This window comes from Oncorhynchus kisutch, linkage group LG25, assembly GCF_002021735.2.
Source record: "Oncorhynchus kisutch isolate 150728-3 linkage group LG25, Okis_V2, whole genome shotgun sequence".
In the NCBI taxonomy this organism is placed as follows: domain Eukaryota; kingdom Metazoa; phylum Chordata; class Actinopteri; order Salmoniformes; family Salmonidae; genus Oncorhynchus; species Oncorhynchus kisutch.
Genome location: NC_034198.2, coordinates 21,100,027 through 21,121,138, shown reverse-complemented (window position 1 = coordinate 21,121,138; position 21,112 = coordinate 21,100,027). Strand labels below are relative to the sequence as shown.

The 21,112-nt window shown below is 42.0% G+C and overlaps 1 pseudogene; it reads right to left on the bottom strand.

Annotated features, from left to right (window-relative positions):
- The window catches only part of LOC109870011 (serine/threonine-protein phosphatase CPPED1-like), a 53,493-nt pseudogene that overhangs the window by 3,346 nt on the left and 29,035 nt on the right, over nucleotides 1-21,112 (bottom strand).

The following is a 21,112-nucleotide window of genomic DNA, read 5'->3' as shown; positions in this document are numbered from 1 at the left end:
TCACTTTTAATATCTCTGTCAATGTTAAGAAGGAGCATTCAGCCTACTCTGCTCTGCTCTTCTTGATAGCGTGGTGAAGAATCCGGATTAATTGGAGGTGATCACCTATCATCAGCCAGTGTTACTGGGCTCATTCATATCTCCAGCTAGAATCAGGCCTGCTGGGAAAAATAATATAAAATAATGACTTGATAAACTTTTTTCACACTCAGTCTGTCGGTCTGCTCTCACAGGTGTTATTAGTCACTGGCTCTAATGTCCCAGTCAGACAGTCCCACTCGTCACCAGAAACTCAAGAGCTCTGGCTCTTTCACTTAGGAGGTTTTCCTGACCTCTTTTTATTTGATTGATTTATTTGATTGAACCTTTATTTAACTAGGCAAGTCAGTTAAGAACAAATAGTTATTTACGATGACGGCCTACCCCGGCCAAACCCGGACGACGCTGGGCCAATTGTGCTCCACCCTATGGGACTCCCAATCATGGCCGGTTGTGATACAGCCAGGAATCGAACCAGGGTCTGTAGTGACGTCTCTAGCACTGAGATGCAGTGCATTAGAGCACCCGAGTGGCACAGCGGGAGCTCGGGACCACTCGGGACCACGCAGTGGGAGCTCGGGACCAGCTCGGGACCACTTCATTAAAAGGATTGGATAAATAAGTGATCCAACCTGTTCAGATCAGTGATTTCTTCAAGGTCAAATCTCTTACCTCCATCTCTATACTCTCCAAGTAAGGACCCTGTAACTCCCGCTCTCACACTGTTCACTCCCAACAGAGATGTCACTGACACATCTGTAAGACGTGTGCAGAGTGTGTGTGTGCACGCGTGTGTGTGAATGCACGTGCATTCGCACCCTGTGTGTATGCGGTAGAGCGGGTGTCATTAGAGTATTGAACAGGAAATAATTATTAATGAAAGCGTGTCTAGCTGTAGATACATTGCATGACAGAGGGAGGTACAAAATGAAGTAGCTAGTGTGGGGATTCTCATCTATAGCCTGGGCCTGACAGATAAATCACTCATCCAACATATCACTCTCTTACTGTGTCCCAAATGGCACCCTATACAGAGGACTACTTTGAACCAGTCCTTTTCATGATGAAAAGTAATGCAATACATAGGAGTGCCATTTGGGACACAGCCTCTGTCTCAGGATCCCTTCCCAATGTCCTCACCCCACACACACTGCTACTGTAACTACTACTGTACTGTGTGTTACTGTGGTGTCTAGATCAGAGGTGCACAGCTTCAGTCCTTGAAGGCTGCAGACCAGCTGTTTTCTGTCCTTGCCTTTTATCCAGAGACTGATTCCTATGTGATTTCTGATTTCTACTCTCTATCAGTAACATCAATGCAGTGTTTGAGAAAAACAGTATACATTTCCACCTGCCTGGGAAACCAGATATGTACTTTATCCGGCTCTCCACTCTCAGTAACATCAATGAAAGGCCAGGGAGAAATGAAAAAAAGTTCATATCTGAGGGAGCACTACTGTGTGGCTCAGTTGGTAGAGTGTGGAGCTTACAACGACAGGGTTGTGGGTTCAATTCCCATGGGGGATCAGTACAGAGAAAAACAAGTATGAATAATGTATGCACTTGTTACTGTAAGTTGCTCTAGATAAGAGTGTCTGGTAGATGTGAAACATTTATTATGGATCCCCATTAGCTGTTAATCTTCCTGGGGTCCAGCAAAATTAAGTCAGTTTATTCCATTAAAAAAAATCTTACAATACATTCACACAATTATTCACAACACATTAAGTGATCTACAACACAAAATCCATGTGTACGTGTGTGTATAGTGTTATCGTGTGTTATTGTTTACATGCAAGGCCCAGCTGTGCTGCCCTGTTCTGAGCCAATTGCAATTTTCCTAAGTCCCTCTTTGTGGCACCTGACCACTTGACTGAACAGTAATCCAGGTGCAACAAAACTAGGGCCTGTAGGACCTGCCTTGTTGATAGTGTTGTTAAGAAGGCAGAGCAGCGCTTTATTATGGACAGACTTCTCCCCATCTTAGCTACTGTTCTATCAATATGTTTTTGACCATGACAGTTTGTAATCCAGGGTTACTCCAAGTAGTTTAGTCACCTCAACTTGCTCAATTTCCACATTAGTCATTACAAGATTTAGTTGAGGTTTAGGGTTTAGTGAAATATTTGCCCCAAATACAATGCTTTTCGTTTTAGAAATATTTAGGACTAACGTATTCCTTGCTACACATTCTGAAATGAACTGCAGCTCTTTAAGTGTTGCTGACGTGTATATTGTTGAGTCATCCGCATACATAGACACACTGGCACGCTGTTAGTGAAGATTGAGCAAAGTAAGGGGCCTAGACAGCTACCCTGGGGACTTCCTCATTCTACCTGGATTATGTTTGAGAGGCTTCCATTAAATAACATCCTGTGTTCTGTTAGACAAGTACCTCTTATCCACAATATAGCAGGGGTTGTAGAGCCATAACAAATACGTTTTTCCAGCAGCAGACTATGATCGATAATGTCAAAATCCACACCGAAGTCTAACAAAAGAGCCCCCACAATCGTTTTGTCATCAATTTCTCTCAGCCAATCAGTCACTTGTGTAAGTGCTGTGCTTGTTTAATGTCCTTCACTTTAAGCCTGCTGAAAGTCTGTTGTCAATTTGTTTATTGTAAAATAGCAGTGTATCTGGTCAAACACCATTTTTTCCAAATGTTTACTAAGGGTTGGTAACAGGCAGATTGGTCAGCTATTTGAGCCAGTAAAGGTGGGCTTTACTATTCTTAGGTAGCGGAATTACTTTTGCTTTCCTCCAGGCCCGAGGGGACTCAATTTCTAGTAAGCTTAAATTTAACATATGGAAAATAGGAGTTGCAATATTGTCCACTATTATCCTCAGTAATTTCCCATCCAAGTTGTCAGACCCCGATGGCTTGTCATTGTTGATAGACAACTATAATTTTTTCACCTCTTCCACACTCACTTTACGGAATTCAAAATTACAATACTTGTCCTTCATAAATTGGTAAGATATACTTGGATGTGTAGTGTCAGAATTTATGCTGGCATATCATGCCTAGGTGTGCAAACCTTGCCAATGAAAAAAACATTAAAGGAGTTGTCAATATTTATAAGGGCACAGTGTGAGACCCAGATGCAGACAAGGGAGGCAGATGGTTCGAGTCTGATATTTATTATAATCCAAGGGGCAGGCAAGAGAATGTTCATGGACAGGAAAAATATCATAAACAAGGTCAGAGCCCAGGAGGTACAGAGTTGCAGGCAGGCTCGAGGTCAGGGCAGGCCATATGGTCAGGCAGGCGGGTTCAGAGTCAAGGCAGGCAGGGTCAAAACCTGGAAGACTAGCAAAAGAGAGATACAAAAGCAGGTGCACGGGAAACCACACTGGTTGACTTGAACAAGACAAGACGAACTGGCATCAGACAAACAGGGAACACCGGAATAAATACCCAGGGACTAATGGGGAAAACAGGTGACACCTGGAGGTTGATGGAGACAATCACAAAGACAGGTGAAACAGATCAGGGCCTGACAATATCAGTGGGTTTTTTGATGAATGAGCCATCTGGTTCAATGAATGATGAAGCCAAGTTTGCCTTTCGGCCCAAAATATAATTTAACGTGCTCCAAAGCCTTTTACTACCATTCTTTCTATCATTTATCTTTGTTTCATAGCATAGTTTCTTCTTGTTTCAATTCAGGTTAGTCACATGATTTCTCATTGTGCAGTACTTTTGCCAATCGGTTTTGCTGCCAGACTTATTTGCCATTCCTTTTTCCTCATCCCTCTCAACCATACCATTTTTCAATTCCTCATCAATCCAAGGGGATTAAACCATTTTTACAGTCATTTTCTTAATGGGTGCATGATTATTAGTAACTGGAATAAGCTATTTCATAAGTGCAGCATCTGGCTGCTCCTCATTACACACCACAGAACAGAAAATATTATTTACATCATCAACATAAGAATCACTTCTTGTATGACCTCTTATACACTATATTAGGCCCAGCCTTTGGAACTTTGGTTTTCCCAGATATGGTTATTATATTGTGATCACTACATTTGATGGATCTGGATACTGCTTTAAAGCACATTTCTGCAGCATTAGTAAAGATGTGATCAGTACAGCTTGATGATTTCCTTCCTGTGTTGTTTGTAACTACCCTGATAGGTTGACTGATAACCTGAACCAGGTTGCAGGCACTGGTTACAGTTTGAAGCTTTTTCTTGAGTGGGCAGCTTGATGAAAGCCAGTCAATATTGACACCACCCAGAAAATATACCTCTGTCGATATCACATACATTATCAAACATTTCACACATATTATACAGTTACTGACTGTTAGCACTTGGTGGTCTATAGCAACTTCCCGCAATAACGGGATTTAGGTGAGGCAGATGAACCTGTAGCCATATTACTTCAACAGTGTTTAACATGAGATCCTCTCAGGAATGTGGTTCTTATTATAGACCGAACACCACTCCCACTGGAATTGCTGTCATTTTTGTAAATGTTATAACCATGTATTGCTCCCACGGTATCATCAAATGTATTATCTAAGTGAGTTCCTGAGATAATCAGAATATGAATGTCATCTGTTACTAGCAAGTTATTGACTTCATGAACCTTGTTTCTTAGGCTACATATGTTAACATTGGCTATTTTTAGCACTTTTCTGGGATGCGTGATTGTTTTCATTGCTTTACTGTTAAGCTTAGTAGAAGTAGACATGCTCATGCTATTTATGTTACTGCAGGGTGAACTGCACACAGTGGACTTCCTACTAGGGCACACTGCCTTAGTGCTAACAGTATAACTCTGGTTCATAGGCACATGACAACTGCATTAAATAGCTGTGGGATCAGTAGAGGCATTCAGGGCAGTTAAAAGTTAGAGGGACTTAAATTAGGTTACTTACATTGTGTTTTCCAAAGCCCCTGGGATAATCTACAATGGCTGAAATATTATGGCAACTCAGTGACACAAAGGTATGGATTAACTGAGCTGGGGTCATTGATAAGTAATTGTCTCAACGCAGCCTTATAATGGTGTGAAAGGGTCCAGAAACCCAAATGATTTGGGTGCATCCCATCCTCCTGATAAAACAATCTTTGATTCCAGAAGGTATCAAAATTGTCAATACATTTTTATCACCCACAGAGCTGCAGTTATGGAGGGCTACAAGTCTGCTGAAACGTTCAATGCAATGATTTAGGGAGGTGTTACGGTTTTCTTCCGTCGAAAAAGAGGAGGACCAAAATGCAGCCTGGTTATTTATAAACATCTTTAATAAAGATGAAAATACGAACAGTATACAAAAACTATAAACGTGAAAAACCGAACCAGCCCTTTCTGGTGCAAACAAACACAGAGACCGGAACAATCACCCACGAAACACTCAAAGAATATGGCTGCCTAAATATGGTTCCCAATCAGAGACAACGATAAACACCTGCCTCTGATTGAGAACCACTCTAGGCAACCATAGACTTACCTAGACTACTTCACTAAACCACAATCCCATGTCACACCCTGGCCTGACCAAAATAATAAAGAAAACACAAAATACTAAGGCCAGGGCGTGACAGGAGGTTATTATGGGCCCTCATGGATACTAAATCGAATACTAAATCATACTAACTCATGAGATATGAATGGGTAAACACACAACTCATCTTGTTCATAGTAGTAGTACTTGCCTTGTGTCAATCAACACAAAGGAAACATGGATTCAACTAAAACCTTACATCATATTATACATAGTTAAAGGGATACTGCGAGCAATGCTACAGTACCTGTAGACTTCAACTACCACTAACTTCCTTCATACAGCACACATAGACATAAAAATGGGATCCACGAGTTCATCTGACTCTGGGTAAGTAAAATCTTGCAGTATCCCTTTAAATGTCCCCCATTCTGAGAGCGCGAGGAACAACAATGCTCATGCATCTACAATAGAAATTACTTCAGAGTCAGACACAATACAGTAGAGAGAGAACCCTCACCTTTCCCGGTCCGTAAACATTAAACAGTGAGAGTCTAAGGGCGTGCAACAAGTGACACATTCCCAAGAGGACACTGGACATTTAACAGCTTCATTTTGGTTCCCGTCCTCTGGGCTCTGACACACAACCTGGTGTGACACTAAACATTAAATTATCACCAACCTCCATCTCTGTTCCCATGGCTCTACACCTGCTAACTCCATCCCTCACCCTCTCAGGCTTAAAACAAGGGGGTTTAAAGTCTTACCTCCTGCCTCTAATCAAATCCCCGGGGATGATAAATGTTACCTTAGTTAAGAGAAAAGGTTTCCCTGCTGTTTGATAGAGACTAGGGCTGCATCCCAAATGACACCCTATTCCCTATGTAGTTCACTACTTTTGACCAGTGCCCATAGTAGTGCACTATGTAGGGAATAGGGTGCCATTAAGGATGCAGACTAGCTCAGCCTGGGAACCCGTGGCAGGGTAGGGTGGATAGGAGAGGAAAGGAGGAGATAGCAGGGGAATAGACTTAGAACAGGCTTATCTAGCTCCGCTAAGTAGTTACTGTATATGCAACTCTAGCGCCGTTAGCGATGTTGGGAATTCCAATGTGTTTTAAAGAATACAACAGGGCTGAATGCGAACGAAGGTAGCATGAATCTGTGATGGGAGCTAGAGATCCTACCGAGACTGCTGGGGGCATCTTTATTATTACTCTGCATGTGGAAGGAAGGGGTGGGTGGCTCTGACTATACTAAAGGGAAATTAGCCTAAATGTACCTATGAGACTTTAACGACCTGAACCCTACTTTTTAGAAAATAATTGTTTATTTGAATAATAGAGACCCTTTCCATTCAAATTCAGCACTAATACAATTTCAAAGGGGATTGAGAACCACAATTGTTATTACAGCTGAATAGAAACTGGGTTAGGAGCAGTATACTAAGGTAACCTGCCTAAATTACTACCGACCCGTAGCACTCACGTCTGTAGCAATGAAGTGCTTTGAAAGGCTGGTAATGGCTCACATCAACACCATTATCCCAGAATCCCTAGACCCACTCCAATTTACATACCGCCCCAACAGATCCACAGATGATGCAATCTCTATTGCACTCCACACTGCCCTTTCCCACCTGGACAAAAGGAACACCTATGTGAGAATGCTATTCATTGACTACAGTTCAGCGTTCAACACCATAGTGCCCTCAAAAGCTCATCACTAAGCTAAAGACCCTGGGACTAAACACCTCCCTCTGCAACTGGATCCTGGACTTCCTGATGGGCCGCCCCCAGGTGGTAAGCGTAGGTAACAACACATCCTTCACGCTGATCCCCGCACGGCAAGCTGTACCGGAGCGCCAAGTCTAGGTCCAAAAGGCTTCTGAACAGCTTCTACCCCCTAGCCATGAGACTCCTAAACAGCTAATCAAGGGGCTACCCAGACTATTTGCATTTCTGCTATACCCGTCGCAAGACCCACTGGTTGATGATTATTTATAAAACCCTCTTAGGCCTCACTCCCCCCTATCTGAGATATTTACTGCAGCCCTCATTCTCCACATACAACACCCGTTCTGCCAACACCCGTTCTGCCAGTTGTTAAAGGTCCCCAAAGCACACATCCCTAGGTCGCTCTTCTTTTCAGTTCACTGCATCTAGCAACTGGAACGAGCTGCAACAAACACTCAAACTGGACTGTTTTATCTCAATCTCTTAATTCAAATACTCAGTCTTTGACACTCATACTGACAGCTGTGGCTGCTTTATATGATGTATTGTTGTCTCTAGCTTCTTGACCTTTGTGCTGTTGACTTGGCCCAATAATGTTTGTACCATGTTTTTGTGCTGCTACCATGTTGTGTTGCTACCATGTTGTTGTCATGTTGTGTTGCTACCATGCTGTGTCATGTTTTTCTGTTATGTTGTTGTCTTAGGTCTCTCTTTATGTAGTGTTGTGTCTCTCTTGTTGTGATGTGTGTTTTGTCCTATATTTATATTGTATTTAAAAAAAATGTTTTTTATCCCAGGCCCCCGTCCCCGCAGGAGGCCTTTTGGCTTTTGGTAGGCCATCATTGTAAATAAGAATTTGTTCTTAAATTAACTGACTTGCCTAGTTAAATAAATGTTAAATAAAAAATAAAAACAAAAATAAAATAAAATACTCTCTGTTTATTATCTATGCATACATAGTCACTTTAACTCTACCTACATGTACATACAGTATGTGTTATACTGAACAGTATGTATGTGTTATACTGGACAGTATGTCACACCCTGATCTGTTGCACCAGTCTTTGTGCTTGTCTCCAGGTGTCGCCAATCTTCCCCATTATCCCCAGTGTATTTATACCTGTGTTCTCTGTTTGTCTGTTGCCAGTTCGTTTTGTTTAGTGAAACCTACCTTCCTGTCTGTTTTAGTTCCTGTTTTCTAGTTTTTTCCAGGTGTGACCTTTCTGCCTGCCCTGACCCTGAGCCTGCATGCCATGCTGGACCTTTTGAACCCTATCTGGATTACCGACCTCTGCCTGCCCTTGACCTATTGTTTTTCCTGTGTATTAGTAATACACTTTGGTTACTTCGACACTGTCTGCATCTGGGTCTAACCTGAAACATGAAACAGTATGTATGTGTTATATGTGTTATACTGAACAGTATGTATGTTATGTACTGAACAGTATGTATGTTATATACTGAACAGTATGTATGTGTTATACTGAACAGTATATGTGTTATACTGAACAGTATGTATGTGTTATGCTGAACAGTATGTATGTGTTATACTCAAATCAAATGTTATTGGTCACATACAGTACAGATATTTACCAGTTGTTATTGCAGGTTTAGCTAAATGCTTGTGTTCCTAACTCCAACAGTGCAGTAGTGTCTAACAATTCACAACAATACACACATCTAAAAGTAATAGAATAGAATTAAGAAATATATAAATATTAGATTGAGCAATTTCGGAGTGGCATTGACTAAAATACAGTAGAATAGAATACAGTATTAACATATGAGATGAGTAAAGCAGTATGTAAACATTATTAAAGTGACTAGTGTTCCATTATTAAAGAGTCCAGTGATTCCAAGTCTAACTATATAGGGCAGCAGCCTCTCAGGTGCAGGGTTGCGTAACCGGGTGGAAGCCAGCTAGTGATGGCTATTTAACAGTCTGATGTCCTTGAGATATAAGCTGTTTTTCAGTCTCTCAGTTCCAGCTTTGGTGCACCTGTACTGACCTCGCCTTCTGGAGCTCAGGTGGTTGATGTCCTTGATGATCTTTTTGGCCTTCCTGTGACATTGAGGGCTGTAGGTGTCCTGGAGGGCAGGTAGTTTACCCCCGGTGATGCATTGGGCAGATGGCACCACCCTCTGGAGAACCCTGCAGCAGCGGGCGGTGCATTTACCGTACCTGGCAGTGATACAGTCCGACAGCATGCTCTCAATTGTGAATCTGCAAAAGTTTGTGAGCGTTTTCAGGGCCAAGCCAAATTTATACAACGTCTTGAGGTTGAAGTGGCGCTGTTGCGCCTTCTTCACCACACTGTCCGTGTGGGTGGACCATTTCAGATCGTCAGTGATGTGTACGCTGAGGAACTTGAAGCTTTCCACCTTCTCCACTGCGGTCCCGTCGATGTGGATAGGGGGGTGCTCCCTCTGTTGTTTCCTGAAGTCCACGATCAGCTCCTTTGTTTTGTTGACGTTGAGTCAGAGGTTATTTTCCTGACACCACTCTCCCAGGGCCTTCACCTCCTCCCTGTAGGCTGTCTCGTCATTGTTGGTAACCAGGCCTACTACTGTTGTGTCGTCTGCAAACTTGATGATTGAGTTGGAAGCGTGTGTGGCCACGCAGTCATGGGTGAACAGGGAGTTCAGAAGGGGGCTGAGTTGAGGATCAGCAGAGTGGAGATGTTGTTTCCTACCATCACCATCTGAGGGCGGCCCATCAGGTAGTCCAGGACCCAGTTGCACAGGGTTGGGTTCAGACCCAGGGCCCTGAGCTTAATGATGAGCTTGGAGGGTACTATGGTGTTGAATGCTGAGTTACAATAAATGAACAGCAATCTTACATAGGTATTCCTTTTGTCCAGATGGGATAGGGCAGTTTGCAGTGCGATGGAGATTGCATCGTCTGTGGATCTATTGGGACGGTACGCAAATTGAAGTGGGTCTAGGGTGTCAGGTAAGTTAGAGGTGATATGATCCTTAACTAGCCTCTCAAAGCACTTCATGATGAAGTGAGTGTTACGGGGCAATAGTAATTTAGTTCAGTTACCTTTGCTTTCTTGGGTACAGGAACAATGCTGGACATCTTGAAGCAAGTGGGGACAGCAGCCAGCTGGTCTGCGAATGCTCTGAGGACGCGACTAGGGATGCCGTCTGGGCTGGAAGCCTTGTGAGGGTTAACACTCTTAAAATGTCTTACTCACGTTGGCCACGGAGAAGGAGAGGCCACAGTCCTTGATAGCGGGCTGTGTTGGTGGCACTGTGTTATCCTCAAAGCGTCCGAAGAAGATTTTTAGCTTGTTCGGAAGCAAGACATCAGTGTCTGTGACGTGGCTGGTTTTCCCTTTGTAGTCTGTGATTGTCTGTAGACCCTGCCACATAAGTCTTGTGTCTGAGCCGTGGAATTTCGACTCCACTTTGTCTCTGTACTGACATTTTTTTTTGCCTTACGGAGGGAATAACTACACTGTTTGTATTCAGCCATATTTCTAGTCACCTTGCGATGGTTAAATGCGCTGGTTCGCGCTTTCAGTTTTGTGCGAATTCTGCCATCTATTTCTTATTTGGGTAGGTTTTAATAGTCACAGTGGATACAACATCTCCTATACACTTCCTGATGAACTCAGTCAACGTATCCATGTATTCGTCAATGTTATTCTCAGAGGCTAGACGGAACATATCCCAGTCCGCGTGATCAAAACAGTCTTGAAGCATGGATTCCGATTGGTCAGTCCAGTGTTGAATAGACCTTAGCACTGGTACTTCCTGTTTGAGTTTCTGCCTATAGGAAGGGAGGAACAAAATGGATTCATGATCAGATTTGCCGAAGGGAGGGCTGGGGAGGGCCTTGTAGGCGTTTTGAAAAGTTGAGTAGCAATGTTCCAATGATTTTCCAGAGTGAGTACTACAGTCAATGTGAGTACTACAGTCTAACTTCGGTAGTGTTTTCCTCAAATTTGCCTTATTCACATGCCCAGCTACAATAAATGCAGCCTCAGGATATGTGGTTTCCAGTTTGCATAAAGTCCAGTGTAGTTCTTGGAGGGCCATCATGGTATCAGCTTGAGGGGGGATATACACGCTGTGACTATAATCAAAGATAATGATCTTGGGAGGTAATATGGTTGTGAGGTATTCTAGGTTGGGTGAACAAAAGGACTTGAGTTTCTGTATATTATCAAAATCACACCATGAGCAGTTAATCGTGAAACATTCTTCCCAGAGAGTACTTTATTCCTGTCTGCGCGATGTACTGAGAACCCAGTTGGATGTAAGGATGGGGAGAGTATATCCCGAGAGAGCCATTTTTCAGTGAAACAGAGTATGTTACAATCCCTGATGTCTCTCTGGAAGGAGATCCTCTCCCTGAGCTCATCTACTTTATTATCCAGAGATTGAACATTATCGAGTAATATACTCGGAAGGGGTGGATGTTGTGCACGCCTCCTGAGTCGGACTAGAAGTCCACCCCGAATACCTCTTTTCTGCCGCCAGTGTTTTGGTGCAGCCTCTGGAATAAGTTCAGTTTCTCTAGGGGGGAACGAACAAAGGATCCAATTCGGGAAAGTCGTATTCCTGATCGTAATGCTGGTGACTTACCGCCGCTCTGATATCCAAAAGTTATTTCCGACTGTATGTAACAACACAAAAAATGTTCTGGGCTAATAATGGAAGAAATAACATACACAAAAAACAAAATACTGCAGACTATTTACCACGAACCATACGAGTGGGAAAACACTCTCTTACCCTCTGCACTTTTTCCAAACATATGGAACAAAACACTTATTTAGAAATTGTGCTTTATTTAGTTTCTTTTAAATAATTAGCTGTTTTTCCAAGCAGAAAAATGTTTAAGTTTGGTCAGTTGGTCAGGATATTTTTACCAGACGCCCACATCATGCCCTGCAGTGAAAAACGGTTCATATGTACTTCGCCAATTTCCCAATAACAGGAACAAATTGTTCTATGCCTCCAGGCCAGAACAGACAGGCTAACACACAGAGAGAGGAGGCTGATCACAGCTCTATGCCTCCAGGCCAGAACAGACAGGCTAACACACAGAGAGAGGAGGCTGATCACTGATCTATGCCTGCAGGCCAGAACAGACAGGCTAACACACAGAGAGAGGAGGCTGATCACTGCTCTATGCCTGCAGGCCAGAACAGACAGGCTAACTCACAGAGAGAGGAGGCTGATCACAGCTCAATTCCTACAGGCTAGAACCCGACAGGCGCCTTTGAATTGACAATATGTACAGTAGACAATATAGTCGCATTCTATATCAATCAATCAATCGAAGTTCTAGTCAGGATTCTAGCAGCCGTGTTTAGCACTAACTGAAGTTTATTTAGTGCTTTATCCAGGTTAGTTTTACCTAGAAGTGAAAAAAGCATGGATTAGCTTTTCTGTATAATGTTTTTGCGATTTTTGCAATGTTACGAAGATGAAAAAACGCTGTCCTTGACATATTCTTGATATGTTTGCAAAAAGAGAGCTCAGGGTCCAGAGTAATGCCAAGGTCCTTCACAGTGTTATTTGAGATGACTGTAAAACCATCAAGATTAATTGTCAGATCCAACAGCAGCTCTCTTTGTTTCTTGGGACCTAGAACTAACATGTCTGTTTTGTTCGAGTTTAGAATGTAAAAATATCCACTTCCTTATATCTGAAACACAGGCTTCCAGGGTAGGCAATTTTGAGGCTTCATCATGTTTCATTGAAATGTACAGCTGTGTGTCATCCACATAGCAATGAAAGTTGACATTGTGTTTCCGAATGACATCACCAAGAGGTAGAATATATAGTGAAAACAATACTGGTCCTCAAACAGAACCTTGAGGAACACAGAAACGTACAATTGATTTGTCAGTGGACAAACCATCTTTCCGACAGATAAGATCTAAACCAGGCAAGGACTTGTCCGTGTAGAACAATTTGGGGTTCTAATCTCTCCAAAAGAATGTAGGATTGATGGTGTCAAAAGCATCACTAAGGTCTAGGAGCATGAGAACAGATGCAGAGCCTTGGTCTGACGCCATTAAAAGGTAGTGTACCACCTTCACGAGTGCAGTCTCAGTGCTATGATGGGGTCTAAAACAAGACTTAAGAGTTTCATATACATTATTTGTCTTCAGGCAGGCAGTGAGTTGCTGCGCAATAGCTTTTTCTAAAACATGTGAGTGGAATGGGAGATTCGATATAGGCCGATAGTTTTTTACATTTTCCGGGTTAAGATTAGGCTTTTTCAAGAGAGTCTTTGTTACTGCCACTTTTAGTGAGTTTGGTACACATCCGGAGGATAGGGAGCCATTTATTATGTTCAACATAGGAGGACCAAGCACAGGAAATAGCTCTTTAATTAGTTTAGTTGGAATAGGGTCCAGTATGCAGCTTGAGGGTTTAGAGGCCATGACTATTTTCATGAATGTGTCAAGAGATGCAGGATTAAAAAACGTGAGTGTCTCCATTGATCCTAGGTCCGGGCAGTTCTGTGCAGACTCAGGACAACTGAGCTTTGGAGAAATACGCAGATTCAAAGAGGTGTCCGTAATTAGCTTTCTAATGATCATGATCTTTTCATTTAAGAAGTTCATGAATTTATCACTGCTGAAGTGAAAGCTATCGTCTCTTGCTGAATCCTACTTTTTAGTAAGCTTTGCGACAGTATGCACATTTTTGGGGGGATTGTTCTTATTCTCCTCAATTAGGTTGAAAAGCAGCAGTGAGTGCTCTTCGATATTGAAAGGCACTGCCTTTCCAAGCTAGTCGGAAGACTTCCAGTTTGGTGTAGCGCCATTTCCGTTTCAATTTTCTGGAAGCTTGCTTCAGGGCTAAGGTATTTTCTGTATACCAGGGAGCAAATTTCTTGTGACAAATGTTTTTAGTTTTTAGCGGTGTGACTGCATCTAGGGTATTACGCAAGTTTACATTTAGATCCCCAGTTAGGTGGTTAACCGATTTTTATGCTCTGACGTCCTTTGGTAGGTGAAGGGAGTCTGGAAGGGAATCTAGGAATCTTTGGGCTGTCCGAGAATTTATAGCATAGCATTATATCATTTTGATGATCCTTGGTTGGGGTCTGAGCAGATTATTTGTTGCAATTGAAAATGTAATAAAATGGTGGTCCGATAGTCCAGGATTATGAGGAAAAACATTTAGATCCACAATATTTATTTCACAGGACTATCCATGGTATGACAGTGGCAATGAGTAGGTCTGGAGACATGTTGGACAAAACCCACAGAGTCGATGATGGCTCATAAAACCTTTTGGAGTGGGTCTGTGGACTTTTCCATGTGAATATTAAAGTCACCAAAAATGTGAATATGATCTTATTATTACCCGACAAGGTCCGATAGGAATTCCGGGAACTCATTGATGGAAGGCTGTATACGGCCCAGGAGACCTGTAAACAGTAGCTATAAAAAAGTTATTGAGTAGGCTGCATAGATTTCATGACTAGAAGCTCAAAAGACAAAGTATATTTTTTTGTAAATTGAAATTTGCTGTCATAAATGTTAGCAACACCTCTGCCTTTGTGGGATGCGAGGGGATATGGTCGCTAGTGTAGCCAGGAGGAGAGGCTTAGTTTAACACAGTAAATTCATCAGGCTTATGCCATGTTTCAGTCAGGCCAATCACATCAAGATTATGATCAGTGATTAGTTCATTGACTATGATTGCTTTGAAGTGAGGGATCTAACATTAAGTAACCCTATTTGAGATGTGAGACATCACAATCTCTTTCAATAATGGCAGGAATGGAGGAGGTTTATATTCCAGAGAGATGGCTAAGGGGAACATCACCATGTTTAGTTTTACTCAACCTAGATCGAGGCACAGACACAGTTTCTTGGGGATAGCTGAGCTGACTACACTGACTGTGCTAGTGGCAGACTCCACTAATCTGGCAGGCTGGCTAACAGCCTGCTGCTTGGCCTGCACCCTATCTCATTGTGGAGCTAGAGTAGAGTAGACAACATGGCTCACATCATTGGTTGTGTGTGTACGTGTGTTATATTACTATACTGTTCCAAAGGGACAAGGGTATGAGCACAGATAGAACAATGAGACAGATATTTCACTGGATGTAAAAATGTGAAGCATTCGGTTGGCGTTTCCACTCACTACCAAATACGGTAGTGAGAGGAAGCCTACTGGCGGACAATGGGAGAAGAGGGAATAAGATGGATTTTGGCCGACATTCTGCAATTCTTTCTCATCGAATAAACATTTGATCTCAATACAGTTTTCTGTTCCCAAAACTAAAATCTGTTTTGAACGGAGTGAGCTAAGTTTTGTAGACTTTATCTTTTGTAAACGTTTTTAAAAACCATGCTGTTTAGGAGTGAAAAGGTGAATTGATTTATTGCACATGCACACTTCACAGAGTAGGTGTTCCCTAACGGAAATATGCAGATGTATACTAGAATGCGCCAATAGGATATCGCTAAGGCGTACTTGGTTCTGCCACCTCCTTGCTTGTTCTGCCCACTATGACTAATTTGTTCCCATTGGAAATGACAAGCTGTGGTCTATCTTAGTTTAGTTATAAATATCTGTGGTATGAATGTGATAGTTAAAGGCCCAGCGCAGTCAAAAACATGATTTCCTGTATTTGATGCATATATTTCCACACAAAGGTTGTAATAATACTGTGAAATAGTCAAAATGATGATAATACCCTTTTAGTGTAAGAGCTGTTTGAAAAGAACATCTGGAGTTTTGGCCTGCCTGGTGACATCACCAGGTAGTAATTTAGTTAATAGACCAATAAGAAAGAGTTTACAACTCTCTCTGCCAATAACAGGTAGTTTTCCGTTTTCCTCTCTCCACTTAGACCGCTCAAGCAAGATTTTTTCCTATCAAATGTCTTGCTTAAGACATTGCTCTTGCTAAGAAGCTATTTTAGTTCATTTATTATTATTTTTTATTGAAAACAATCACAGTAAGGAACTTAAATGTTACCCAGAAATGATTTGATATTTAGATAAAGGCGGTTGCATCGGGCCTTTAACACTTCCATGCCCTAGGCTCTAGTCTATCACTGTACTAGTTAAACAGCTTGGGAAACATTAGTGCGGATGAGTTGAATAACCTCCTCTTGATATTATTTTTTACAAGAGCTTGACAGCAGAACCTGACATCATTCTTTAAATCTTACACAATCTGTTCCAGAATAGAAGTGTTGAATGTTTGCACTGTAGAATGAATGGTGGCCAGTGCTTGAGAGAAAAATATCTGAGTGCAAAAGGTACTCGCACTTAAACCACAAAAAAAAACAAGGAGGCCGAGATGCAAAAATATATTTAATGTAATCCATGCTCTAAAGAATGCAAACGGAGAAAGTGCATAGTGCCAAACAAAAAAAGCAGCATACATTTAGGCTTTTACGCCTTCATCAGTGCTGTACAAACTAATTAAGAGGAGACACATACTTAAGACGCACCTGTCACAGGCGCAACAGGTGCAGGTAACGAGACGCACAGGTGCATCTTCTTAAGTATGTGTCTCCTCTTAATTAGTTTGTGCAGCACTGATGAAGGTGTAAAAGCCTAAATGTATGCTGCTTTTTCTTTAGCACTTTTTAGCACTTTGCACTTTAGTCTTTTGTATTATTTTGAGCATGGATTAAATTAAGTATTAAGTTCAAAACATCTCTGCCTCCTTGTTTTTTTCCTCCTTCATGGTTTGTATAGAAGTGTTGAAAGTAATTTAATCCCTACAATCTTCCCTTTTAATTTGGACGTTTTTCAAAGAGGAGTAACTTTCCTCTTCATCTGAGCAATGTAAGCAAAAAAAGCACTTAAACGACTCCTTATAAATGACAACAGAGGTTGAACATACAGTACTGGAGGAGGAATACGGTCTGGCTGTCCATGCTGCTTTTAAATCAAATGGCATCATCAGCCATGAATCAAATCTCTGCATTCCTACCATACTAATTATACAAACTGATGAAGGCTGTACTGTACAGAACAGAAGGCTGTCATCGATAATTAAAAAGAGGGACAGGCCCTATACGCAGTCCGAATTTATAATTAACACCAGAACATGTATGAACAAGTGTACGGAAGAGAGAGAGAGAGAGCATATAAGCGGTGATATAGGAGTGTATAATGCAAGGCCCTGTGTCCCAAGTCTTATCATGTTTTGTGAATCTTTAACTAGTGTTCTACAGGAAGTAGTGTGACCTGATGGTGTACAAGTACAGTAATTATATTGTCACATTATAGAAACGTTGGTTCCTCTATAGACCATATACTATGGTAGTGTAATGGTTATATTCATGTAAGCTGAAAACAGGTATAAGAGTACTAGTTAGCTACCGGCAATGTAATTGCACAGTACTTACATGGGTATTACCCTGTAACTACTAGAATAAAAATAGTACGTTCAGTACAGTAGTACTGAAGGAGTAAGGAAGGAAGTTGGCCTGTCCAGATAAGAGATGAGATACTCTCCTTCAAAAGTTAGTTACCTTTGTCCCGAAACCTATAATCCAATAACAACCGGCCCTGATTGGTGTATCACTGCCAATAGCGAGTGAGTGCATTGATTATTCCAGTTGCTGTGCTGTGTTCCTCCTTGGTCCTCCTCACTATGACTCGTCCAGAAGTAAACCTGTTGATACACTAATCCCATCTCTTCCTGCTGTGAGGGCTGTGTTGCACAGCTAAATCTGGGCTGTGTTCAATAAGCACAAAACAGAAGGAAACCGCTTCCTACCTGCTAGTGTTGAGCGATTAACCAAAATGTTGGTTCTTTTTCATTTTTTAAACAACTAATTGACCAACATCAGTTCAATTATTTTAAATCCATTTCATTTTCTTTTTCTGTGAGCTCAATGTGCACTTTGCACAGTTTCTCTATAAATAAATCCGATCCAGCCCGAACTGTGCAATGTAGTAGGGAGTTCTAGTTTCCAACAAGCAAATGTACTACATAGTTAAGCGTATAAAACGTGGTAATTAACTACAATGATCATAATCCCATTGAGCATCTACGTGTCTGGTCTGTGTTTCTTTTACGACTGCTATGGAAGAGACAGAAGAATGCATGATCATGAGATGATATAGAGAGCAGTTGTTGCTTCATGAGGTACACTATATATACAAAAGTATGTGGACACCCCTTCAAATTAATGGATTCAGCTATTTCAGCCACACCCATTAATGACAGGTGTATAAACTCGAGCACATAGCCATGCAATCTCCAAAGACAAACTTTGCCAGTAGAATGGCCTTACTGAAGAGACTTTAAACGTGGCACCGTCATCGGATGCCACCTTTCTAACAAGTCAGTTCATCAAATTTCTGCCCTCAGCCGCAAAGTGGTAGGCCACTCAAGCTCACAGAACGGGACCGCAGAGTGCTGAAGCGCAGCGTGCAAAAATCTGTCTGTCCTCGGTTGCAAAACTCACTACCGAGTTCCAAACTGTAAGCACAAGGGCTTTTGGAAGTAACGTCAGCACAAGAACTGATCATCAGGAGCTTCATGAAATGGGTTTCCATGGCCAAGCAGCCGCACACGAGCCTAAGATCACCATGTGTCAGCTGGAGTTGTCACGTTCTGACCTTAGTTCCTTTGTTATATCTTTGTTTTAGTTTGGTCAGGGCGTGAGTTGGGGTGGGTAGTCTATGTTCTTTTTTCTATGTTGTGTTTATGTGTTTGACCTGGTATGATTCTCAATCAGAGGCAGGTGTCGTTCGTTGTCTCTGATTGAGAATCATACTTAGGTAGCCTTTTCCCACCTGTGTTTTGTGGGTGATTATTTTTCTGTGTTTGTTCCACACGGGACGGTGTCGGTTTTAATTTATTTCTCTTGTTCCTTTTGTTTTTCTGTGTCCAGTGATATTTCATTAAAATATATCATGAACACATACCACTCTGCACTTTGGTCCTCCTCTCCTTCCACCGAAGACAACCGTTACAGGAGTGGTGTAAAGCTCACCGCCATTGGACTCTGGAGCAGTGGAAACGCATTCTCTGGAGTGATGAATCACGACCTCTACCCCATCGAACACTTTTGGGATGAATACCGATCAGTGCCCGACCTCAGTAATGATCTTGTGGCTGAATGTAGCAAGTCCCAACAGCAATGTTCTAACATCTAGTGGAAAGCCTTTACCAGACATCAATGAATGAAGTGAAAATATGTTTTTAGTGGAAGTTAGGATTCTCTCCTAAATAAAGTTTAAATCAAGTTAAATTACTCAAATTAAAGGCTTGTTTGGGAGTGATCCCAAGCCCCTGGGAGGCCTTCTGCAGCTGGCCCTCTAACCAGGCCTCCTGGACGTCTCCCCGGTCCGGGCAGGCTGACACACCAAAGAACAGCTGGGTTGGGATTACAGTACAGGTTAATGTTATTTAGATAATGTCATTATCAAGCTTTATGTATACAGAACATTTCAGACAGGGAATGCAGAGCAATGTGCTTCACAGAAAAAAACCAAATAAAAAACATTAACTTTTACTACACAACAAACATAAGAGGATAAAAAAACGAAAGAATAACAATAAAACTGAACGACTAAAAAGCACACTATGATCTCTTTAAATTTCCACAGTTTTGGCCCCTTTAGGTTCTCTGGCAGGCTATTCCAGAGGCTGGGGGCATAGTAACTAAAGGCTGCCTCTCCATGCCTCTTGGTCCCAGGCTTTGGGATAGTTAAAAGGCCAGTGCAAGGGAACCTGAGGGACCTACTGGGTACATCACTTTAAACCATGTCTGACATGTATTGGGGTGCACAATTGTGGATTGATTTAAAAACCAATAGAAGAATCTTAAAATGAATTCTAAAACTCATAGGCAGCCAGTGTTGTGTGCTCTCCCACTGGTCTTGGTCACTACCCATGCTGCAGCACTCTGTATATTCTGCAGTTGACCAATGGTTTTCCTGGGTAGACCAGACAGGAGACCATGACAGTAGTCAAGCCTGCTTGTAATAAAATCATGGATGAGTCTCTCTCTACCAGCCTGAGAGAGAAACAGCCGCACAATCAAAATTGTTTTCAGAATCAAAAATGACACCTAGGTTTTTTACCCTTTCAGAGCATAATTTGTGTGACTGTTTTTTGTTACTTGTCATGTTTTGTGTTATTTGTGGACCCCAGGAAGAGTAGCTGCTGCTTCTGCAAAAGCTAATGGCGATCCAAATAAACAAACAAAACAGTAGTAGCCTAATTCACATTGGATTAAAGTGTTAGCTAAGGGGTGGCACTCTGCCCCTGCCATTCATGCTATAGACCAATTGTTTCTATCTGGGTCAAAATTACCAGTGTTTATATAAGGGACTGTAAGGGTTTTGTATAATCTCCTTCTACAGTATGTTTTCATCTCACTCTAGCCACCCACCAAGAAGCTGAAGTAGTCGTCTCCCCAGGCGTTGCAGAACTGGGCTACAGTCTCCGGGGTGGGTGTGTTACGCAGGTCATGGTTCTCACTGACAAACACCAGAGGGATGGAGGGGTCTGTACCCCTCAGAGCCACCTTCAAGTCCCGCGCCTGCCCCTCCCGGAACGGGGTGCCTGCATGGGGGAGAGAGGACACACTCACTGTTAGGGGTCGGCAAGTGGCGACCTGTGGGCTAGAAATAGCCCAAGCCTGCCTTTTATCCGGCTTGAGAATTGGTGGTATTATTTCTAACTTCCAAGGTTGTTTTTTTTCCATTTAAAGTTTCGATGGATATTATGCCCCCCTGCCTGTTCACAACATTCATTACCATCCACATATTAAAAACTGAGAAATTGAACAAAGTGAATATATCTGCTCTGTGAATAAAGTAAGGAGAAAGAGTAAAATAAGTTTATTTATAATTTACAATCAAACAAACCCATCAATGCATAGCAAAGTATTTATTCCTTCCTTTC